This window comes from Acanthopagrus latus, chromosome 5, assembly GCF_904848185.1.
Source record: "Acanthopagrus latus isolate v.2019 chromosome 5, fAcaLat1.1, whole genome shotgun sequence".
Classification (NCBI taxonomy): domain Eukaryota; kingdom Metazoa; phylum Chordata; class Actinopteri; order Spariformes; family Sparidae; genus Acanthopagrus; species Acanthopagrus latus.
The window spans coordinates 15174575-15184691 of NC_051043.1; the positions used below are offsets into that span (position 1 = coordinate 15174575).

A 10117-nucleotide genomic window follows, 5' to 3' on the forward strand; every position below is an offset into this window, starting at 1 on the left:
CTTGCTTGTTTGGGATGATCAGTTTAATATTTACTGGTGTGTGGAACCATCCTTGGTATATAAATGAGATGATTAAGGCCGCAGGGCTTCCCCACTCAGGGAGCTGAACAGCCGCCTCTGAACACAGCGGTGCCTCCGCTATGAGACCAAACTTCAACACACATTGTGTGCTTATCAGCTGGCGTCTTCTCACATACTTTCCTCTGTGAGTCTGCATAAAGACGCAGTCATTTCCAATTGAGAATACTGCAGGCTGCAGCCAAACCACCAATTAATGAATCTACACCAGCAATAACTATTTGGATTGACAGAATAATCCACTCCTTTAGTGCTTGTGTTGATGTGTAAATATATAAGGACAAATGGAGAAAAGACAAGAAAGATATATATAAAAATACATTTTAAAATCAATAACAAACAGCTTCACTGAATGTGTATGTGTGTTAAAACAAAGGCTCAAATAATAACTGTCATTTACTGCTGGTTTATCCCTGTTAGTGCTCATCTTGGGATCAAAAAAGTGCCAGTGCTCCGTTCCAGTGGGACTGTTTCTGTATGACTATGACATCAAAATCGGTTGCTGAAGTGGAGTATGAATGTTAGTTGAGGTGTACATAAATAAAGGTTATTATAGCTACGGTAATAGCAATAAGGTTCCTTCCTTCACCCAGCAACCATTAAGTTCTTGAATGGTTAATCAAGTTACACCAAGACAATCCAGAGAGAAAGAGAAAAGAGAAAGGGAGAAAAAATATGTATGTTTACTTCTGAATTGTCCCTTTAAAAAAACAAGAACATTAAAACCCTTTTTAAAACTGTTTCACTTGTCTGAGCATGACTTGAGATGGTTAGGGAGATACTTTGTAGGATAAAGGTTTCATATCTCTCAGTCTAAAACTGTCTAATGGCTAAAAAAAGTAACAGCAGAACACAACAGAACAGACACAAGTAGCTCAACACGCCTGCAGTGGAAAGTGCTGTAGGACTTATAATAGCTACATCTCTAACATGAAAGTTTAAACTCCCCTTAATTCATTATTTTAATTTCCCTTAAACAATACATCTGACTCAAGGCTCCTTCCAATCCTGTTTCAATTAAGGGTGACATGTTCAGACAAGATGCTGAGGTGCAACAGCAGCAAAAGGGGGGGGAAAGACAAACTGCACATCTTCCCTAAAATGGCTGCTCCTGTATCCCTTGCAGGGAAACATTATTCCTAATAAAACTCTTTAATAAATACTTGAGGTCCTTGGAGAGTTCCTTGAACCTGAAAGGAAACACTGTCTATACCCAGGAGCAAAGAAGGCCATTACAGCTTGTAGTGGAAGATTTAATAGGTGTCATAATTTATCATGTAAACCGAAAAGTGTTTCTTAATTAAGTGCGCGCGTTAATGAATTTTTTAATTTGATCCCTGTAAGTACTTCGCCATGCTAATTGCAATATTCCACACATTAGTTATCGGCTATTGCCCTTGGCTATTTGCTGTCGAGAGAAGGGAGCCCCTTTTCCCCTCAGCCTAAGTTCATTAACAGAGCCTGAACCTCCAGCCCAAACTACAGAGGCAGGCAGCACTGTGAGTCTAAAAAATGTGGATCTCACGTTACGGTCAACAAACGGATACTGATCGAACTGACAGTGATTAGATTTACTGATGTAAATGTTTCTTGTATTGAGAAAGTCCAATCACTTGTACATGCTTTAGTAGTTTGAGCATCTGTTAGCTCATACCACCACATCCCTGCACCTCGGACTGAAATTGTGCATGAGAGTAATCACTGAGTGAGCTATTTAAATTGACTAATGCGATCCAGGCTCAGTCTTGATGACTGCCTTTGTATCCCAAGTCTCGCTATCGCTGGTGGCAGCCTCATATTGTTCAGTGCAATTAATCTGTTTGAGAAACATAATAATGGAGTTGCCAACTGCTGCCCGCGCTAGTATTTTATTAATCAACTGCAATTAGGCAGTGTCGCTATGTCCTTAGGATGACTTTTCATTCACTTGCAAGGGAAAACAGTGCGCCAAACACAACAGTGCTCTCAGTGAGAAATACTGATCGCTGCTACAGAGATCACAGATGGGCTCGGTAGCAACAATGTGGGGAAATTATCATCAGCCACTAACCAAATGCTAGTGCCTTTTGGATGTGGCTGTTAAGTTTGTCTACTTCATCAGTGTCTTCAGTAAATAAAACGCCATTTTGAGGCTGACTTACACTCTAAAACTCCCTCTGGCTGCTCAGTTCTGGAAAGTATACCGTTACTACTGTCGCCTGCTGATGAAACAGCTTTGCATCCCAGACTGCAGTCTAACAATTCATAACAGCTTACAAACAATGATGGATTATACAATAAAGCATCCCTGAGCATAGGCACCTTAAAGCCCCCTGCCATGTTTGGCAGTCAAGTGACACTGCTGAAGAAGTTTATAGGAAGTCGGAGTAGGATTTTTTTCGGTTGCTCTCAAAATTTAGCTCACTCCCGCTGGTTTCTACAGTCTCAGCAACGCCATCTTATGTCTATAAAAGGTCAAAGATTTGTCTTTGTCTTAAATGGCTTATTTTGTCTATTCAACAGTCCAGAAGCTAAACACTCTCAAAGACGAGCAACAAATTCTTCCATTATAGAAGCTAGAATATAGAAGAAGCCTGGAAAATAAATTGATCAAAAAAGAAAAAAACAGATGGCATTCATTTTTCTTATGATTAATTAATCAACTCATCATTGCAGCTCTAATGCTCACTGAATCAGTCCTTCAGAGTGACCCTACACTCATAATATTCTGCCCAATGCTGCAGTGACTTTCTCCTCCCTTCAACCACTTGCAGTACAGTCACGGTAAAGATGGATTTGCTAAGCTCTTTAATTTAGCCAAAGCCAAAGGAACACAAGGCCATTAACACAAATGTTATCCTCTAACTCCGCCCTCTTTGTGTCATGACATTCAAGCGTAATGGAAAACTCAGCAAAGACAAGCGCTTCCCCATAAATGTTTCATGAAGTAATTCCACCCATATGAAGAAACTCAGAAAAAAATCTGTTGACATTATCCCGCCGTTGTTGTCAGAGCATCTGCAGAGGAAATGTATTTAATATTCACGGGCCGTCTTACACTCTGACATTAGCCGAGGAAGATAATCCCTCAAAGATTAAATTAAATGTAGGCTGGAGTGTTTAGTGCTGCTATTGTTTTCATTAGTGCAAAAAGGAATTGTACTCGCTGCGAATGATATTAAATCGTGCTGCCGGGCGAGCACTTGACATCCATACTCCCCCACCCCTCTGATAAAACATAATGTAATTCAGGGTCCATAATCTCCAAGCAGCAGGTTAGCATTATAGTTTTTAACTACACTTAGCGGTTACTAAATATGCATTTGTGGTATTAAAATAAATCTCCTGTTGAGATAAAAGCAGAAGGTGCATTACACTCCCTGCCTGCTTCGAGCCATTTGTTCATCTTCACTTCATGAGGTGAAGGGGGGGGATTGTGAGGATGATAATGCAACATTTTACTATTTACTCATGTAATCAGATGTTCTCTGTTGCAAGGGGCTTTTTGAGGAAATGTCAACAGGTTGCATGGAAGCAACATCTGCGAATGTTGATTAATTATGGTTTGACAGATGTTACTGACTGTCTACAGAGTCTAGGGTTTGAGAAAACAGTAGAAAGCCTTGTCCAATCCTGTTATCCACACTGAAGTGGGGTTATACGCGGACATCAAGCTGAACTTTGTTAAGCTCTTGCTAGCAACGAAACTTCTCTTACAGTTCTATGCAGAGAGTTTACACATTACTTCATTTTATTTCATTTCATATGCAGATTGTAATTACACCATCATCCCCTATGAAAAATAGGGATCATTTAAGCAGATAGAAGCCCTAAGTAGGAAAAAGCAGAAACCACAAAGACAAACAAGGTTGTATGAATATTAAATATATATAAAGCTGTATATACTCCAATAGAGCTCAATGTATGAATTGTATGCAATCAACAAAGTTGTCAGAAATAAATAAAAAAAAACATTGTCTTTAGCAAACACAGGATGTGCAGAATTTAAAGAGTAGGCCCAGTAAAAAAAATTGCAAATCAGAAAGTTTTAAAATTTAACAACTGTATTAAAAATAACAAATGCAGATGCATATTTTACATTTTATTGAAGGTGAAAGTTTAACTCCAGTGTGAAGTTGCATTTAAGACATAATTTGCTTCAACATCCCTGGTTTTCATGCAAATTTTAAAGATGTTGAAGAAGAGGGAGTTTGAGAGGATAACCAAAAGGCTCCCTATGGAATTTTTAAAAAAGCCACAAAACAATGACTAGGGCAAATTTGCATTATAAAAACAGACCCAAAATCATGTCCTTCTTTCTGAAGAATCTCAGTGAAGGGTATCTTCAGGGGACACAGAGCGACTTGACTGACATCTGTGAGAATGCTCAAAGTGCTGTGCTGCAGGCCAGTTTCAAGGTGACGTGCAGACAGAACATAATTTGTCTATTGCTTGTCCTGTCACTGAATTTAGAAGAAGGCGTAGTGATCCCAGCAGGTCAGAGCAGGTAGGTAATTGACTTCAATGACATTCTTAAAAGCATGTTTTCAGTTTAGAAGTTTGCTTGTTCACTTATTTCATTGTTTCTGTGTTTCATACCACTGGTTTGTTTAATCATTTAGGATAGAGGAAGCATTTTTAAAAGTCAGCGACACACTTTTTCACAATCGCAACTCCCTACTTTCTCCAACATTTAATGTTCAGCTCTCCTTATTTTCTCAAAGCATACTTTGACCGCAGTAAAAAAAACTGGGTAACCTTTTGCTTTTGTCCAAGTTTGCCACACAGTGCAGTTATGAATTAAGATGAATCTAGTTTTGCTGACAAATGCAAAGAAGTAGCTGAGACAAGATAACAGCAAACACGCACCCAGGGCAAATATACTGTCTCCCCTGTAACTATGATATTTGGCAATATTATGTAGTTAGTTCACTGCTAAAACTCAAACTTATCTACAGTAATCAGACTTCCTCAATGAAACGATCAATGCCAATATGTGATAACATGATGGTTTTTTCTCATGGAAAACCTTGTGGCGAGGTTTTATGTTTTTTTTCCGCCTATCTTGATTGATATAAATGGTGTGGGCAAAATAATGGAAACACCTGTAAGTATAACATAATAAAACTCAAAAGCACTGCAGGCTACTTCCAGGCTAACATTATATCTGAAGGTAGGATTTACTGCAGGACTGTTGTGTTATAGACTGCATTGGTTTTGAATAAGTGTAGCAAATGAACGAACATCCCTGTGACATACTTGAAAATTAGGATCAATTCCATGGTCCCATAACAAGTGCGGAGTTTTAATCTCACATCCATAAACTTGACTCTGAAAAGTGAGGCCAAACTCCTATGGCCTCTCTTTTTCAGCCAAGCGCAGTGCCTTCACATTTTTCTCATCAAAAACCTTCTAGGGGACACTCACTTTTAGTTGGTCAACTTTGAGTACTGCCAGGGCACTGGATAGTCCATCCCTGCACCTGGTTGGCCTCCGTCACCTCAGGATCCCTGACACAGTGGGCTGTCCCCTCTGTCAGCCTGGCGTGGCTGATCAAGCTGTTCTAACAACTGGAAGACATCACAAGTTAAACACTCATTATTTTAATTTGATGCTAATCATGTGTTAATGAGACTAATCCTCGCAATGATTCAGGTAATTTGCTTAATGGCTCCAGTCCAGATTACAGCAATCAGTCACGTTTGATAAGACGTCTGTTGAGGGGCAGGGGGGAAAACTCGTGGAGGAGAGGAGGACAGGGAACAGGTGAAGGCCAGCAGGCCTCTGGGACATTGAAGACATGCTAGTTCACCAACCCTCTAACCTTTGTCTCAGCTCTGCATTGAGGGAGAGCTTTCTGATATTCACCCTTGGTACAACCCAAAAGACACTAGGCGTAAGGGAAGCAACATAACATGGGTGTAATCAGGCATTTACTGTCATTTATTGTTGAAAAGATGTTGATTATAGGTTCACAAACTTCATCACATCATACAACACATCATAAACAAAATGACATAACAAAGGAGCCCAAACAAAAGAAAAGGATGGAGCCAAATCAATGAAACAAATATAAAAATATTACCTTATATCAAGTTAAACAAATCATGACTGACTACAATTATCTTACCTGTTAAAATTAAACACAGAAGAGGCAACGAGCTAACAAGAAGTTTATCACTCTGTATGCTATTCACCGTTCCCACCAGCTAACAACTCAGATTAGCCTCTGAGGAGTGGCACAAGTCATGAAATGTCCTAGTATATCAACTCCCTTATTTCAACACTACTTAACTTACGACTGAAGTCCATCAGCTGCCCCTAATGTTCATCAATAATACAATTCTGTACACTCACAACATTGGGAAAATTCAACTGATCAGCATTATTGACTGCAGCCAGACTGTGATGCTGTAGGAAGTTGCTTAAGGTCATACAATTTTTTTTCCCTTCAGAATTGAGTATAATATTGTGGCGTTGTATTTATCAATTGGTTCAATGTCATTTATTTCCATATTTTATTATCAGTACTGTTGATAGGTAGATCCTATTGTAATAATGTTTCTTGTACAATAGTTCTCACTTCACTAGTAAAATGTGTTTTTACATTTAAACCATCTTTCAGGCATAAATCAGTCCTTAAGTCAGAATAATGACAATGCTTGAGTTAAGATTAATGGGCAAATCACCAAGCCTATATTTCAGAGTAAGTTATACAGGCTAATTTTGATTGGCGACAATTTCTTTAAAAAAGAAAAAAGAAAAAGAAAAGAAAGAAAAAAAAAAAAGATACATGCCAAGGCCTCATTCTCATTCATGCAAAGCCATGGTGTGAAGTATTTTTCAGTGAGTTACTGCTAACTAGTTGTCCTACAGTACAGAAGCAGCTACCTGCTAGTCTGGCTCATATTATGTCTATAGTCTGGCTAGTCTGAAGCTAAAACACTGAGGTTAGCAAGCCTAACAAACCTAGACAGGCTAACTAGACAGACTAACTAGCTAAATATATGTGTTTGGCTGGACTTAATTTGTTCGGTTAGTTGCTATAACATTAGCTTCACTATATAAGTTTGTTTTCATCATACCCTTCGACTTTTTTCTCGTCTGAAGTCCAGGTAGTAGGTAGGCTAACATGCTGGTCTGGCTGGAGCTTCCAGAAGATTCAAGCTAATGAAGCAGCACGTAGAGGGGGCGGGACTTTGAGTGACAAGGACAACTTCCCAGAAATACAAAATCACACTAAAATAAAAAGCTTTACGTTTCATTTTTTTTTTCATAATGGCTAGTTTAATTCAGCTGTTAGTCAGTTAGCCAGTTTTCAACAATTCAGCCAAAAGAATAAATATTTTTCGCCTGTGTTTGCTTGATTGACAAGTGTCTCATCCTATGACAGCTGTAGTTGTCTCTTCCACACCCTGCTCCTGCCTCATCTTCTTTCCAAGATGACAGTGAGGCTTCACCACAAATATGTGCTTTAACTACTGATACTGTACATTTTAAAAAGACCATTTAATTGAAATAATGGAGTATGGAGTTGGCATGTTAGGTAGAGTTTTTGCTGGATTAACAGTGCTCTCAGCCAATAATAATATATGGCTTGCTCAACCCACAGTAGTGTAAGAGTATTACGAATCTCCAAAAATATAAATCTTGGTCCATTTTAGCTATCCAAAAGTGTTCATTTCTCTTTCAGAGGATTCACACAAAAATAAAAAATCAATGGCAGTTTAAAGTCACAGTATCAATTGAACAAGAATGGGTTGTGGACTTGCATTTATATCGATTCACGAGTCTACTGATCACTCAATTTGCTTTACAAGTCTTCACACACATTCATATACTGATGGCAGAGGGTGCCATGCAAGGTGCCAACCTGCTCATCAGAAATAATTTGGGGTTCAGTTTCTTGCCTAAGGACACATCGACATGCAACCAGGGAGATCCTGGAATTTAACCGCTGGCCTTCCGATTAGTTGGCGGCCTGCTCTTCCTCCTCCTTAGCCATAGCCACCTCAGAATCAAAAGGCAAAACAAATAAAAATCTAAACATCAGAAAAGTATTTTAGAATAAAAAAAAATATTAAAAAACATATGAAGGAATTACTTGAAACAGGACTACTAAGCTGGATAGTGAGGTGTGAAGTCATTCAATAGCAAATAATAATAATAATAATAATAATAATAATAATAATAATAATGATAATAAACCCTAGGCCTCTCAGAATTACAGATGGACCCCTGGTGGGAAGACACATTGTCGGGCAGATCAGTCCATCCTGAGAGGAGGAGCAAATGAGTGAGCTCTCTTCCTGACTCAGATCAAGCAGGGGATGCTACGCCCCTGACAAATGGCTACAGCATAATGACCTGTGAGTGCTAACAAATATAAATCGTTTTCTCTTGCATTTTTACTGTCGTCAAAACAAATGCTCATTAGCCTTTTATGAGGGATTGTGTGAATAATAAATAGATCCTAATTACCCCCTATCACAAATGCAAATGTGTGAATTAAAAGCAACGGGTAGTAAAACAATAGAGCTTCTGTTCTGGTCTAATATTATATGTACAGTTACTGAGTTATTGAGCAATTAATGGTTTGAATTAATTTTTGTGCCCAGTTGTTTTACATTATTGTATCCACTGATTGATCTTTAATCCAACCTGTTCCCACTGAGTTATTTTCTATTCAAATTATTCTAAAATGTTTGTTTTATTTCTAGAATTTCTGCCTAAGATGATTATCAAAGCATTTTCTGTCGCTCTGACCTTTGACCTTCCTGCGATTAATATAATAATGTTTTCAGGTTTGCAGTAGATTTAGATAATGAGTTATGTGCCTACTTCACCCTACCCTACATATCAACCATATTGTGGCGGAGGCTTTAAAACAATGGCACTTAGTCAAATCGCTGTCACATTTCTACGAAGGACATTTGTCACCTAAATCAGAGGATAACCTATATTTTACGCACTAATCTGAGCTAAAGCATGTCAGATGCCTTTACAGGGGCCTCAATCCATTGTTCAGCCTGGGGACTTATCCGTGTTTCACATGCTGAGTGACAATGGACTTATGAGTCAGCCCGGTGGGCCTCTGCAGCTTCTGACCATGCAGTCACCGGGTTCTTTACAATGGCAGCTAAAGCTGTTTAAAACCACACCTTCTGTTGATGCTTCGTACCATTCCCACAGCTGAGTTTAAGTTAATTTTATCCTTTTAATACTGATCGTGTTAGCTTGCTTTAACTTTGTTACTTACACAGACTGAAGGATATAGAAAAATGTCAAATAAAATTGGCATTACGAGACATGAGTTTGACCTCACAGGATAAAAAAATGTTTTAATTGATAAAAAAAAGACATATAATGTCTGACAGTATCATATATGTTCTGCATCATCTTACCCACAAGTTTAATTTAAGCTATATGATGTTGAAGCTGATTTTCACAGCTGCATTATTTCATCTTATGGGAATACTCTTAGTCATTCATACATGTTTTCCCAAAATTCATCATATATTTAAACACTTTAACTTTCATCCTTGGAAAACTCTTGCACCTCCTCTACAACTTTATGATGACTGACACTCCAATGGGAGACTGAAAAAGGTTTCCATTGGCATAGAAATTTCATGTTGCATATGAGCTCATCATCAAAGTTCATACTTGGGTTCAAGCGTCAAATCTATCTGACACTTGACAGCTTTGTTATCAATGTCTTGACTAGATGAATGAATATTCTGTAGCTTTCCTTGTGCATTTTTTTTAATAATGAAGCTAAAAAGCAATTTAATTTTTAAAAAATGTAATCAGCATCTAAGTGTGATGAAAATGTGTTGGGGTGAAAATAAAACCTCTTTGATCGAGGTGATAAATGCTGAAGCTATAAGATACTTTAGATTAAAGCTGCTTCAAATTCCCTCAGAGATGACGGGGGTGACTGTCACTGACATGCAGCGGCCCCCACTGTCGCGCAGATTACACTTTGTCCTACAACAAAACGCGCTTTCTCTTACATTTGAACTCATCATGGGGATTACAAAAAAAGGTAGCTCACCAC

At 38.4% G+C, this 10117-nt stretch overlaps 1 long non-coding RNA gene across 16 annotated transcripts in view; it reads right to left on the reverse strand.

Annotated features, from left to right (window-relative positions):
• Positions 1-7310, reverse strand: part of LOC119019569 — a 100217-nt gene extending 92907 nt beyond the window's left edge. For 12 of the 16 annotated variants that reach the window (XR_005075086.1, XR_005075083.1, XR_005075088.1 and 9 more), the window contains exons 1-2: positions 7143-7285; positions 5485-5627 (exon numbers count right to left, since the gene is read on the reverse strand). This is a non-coding gene — a long non-coding RNA (uncharacterized LOC119019569). Of the gene's footprint in view, positions 1-5484; positions 5628-7142 lie in introns of all 16 variants that reach the window. The other 4 variants (XR_005075081.1, XR_005075082.1, XR_005075084.1 and 1 more) reach the window with 4 other exon arrangements.
• Between the last annotated feature and the right edge of the window lie 2807 nt (positions 7311-10117).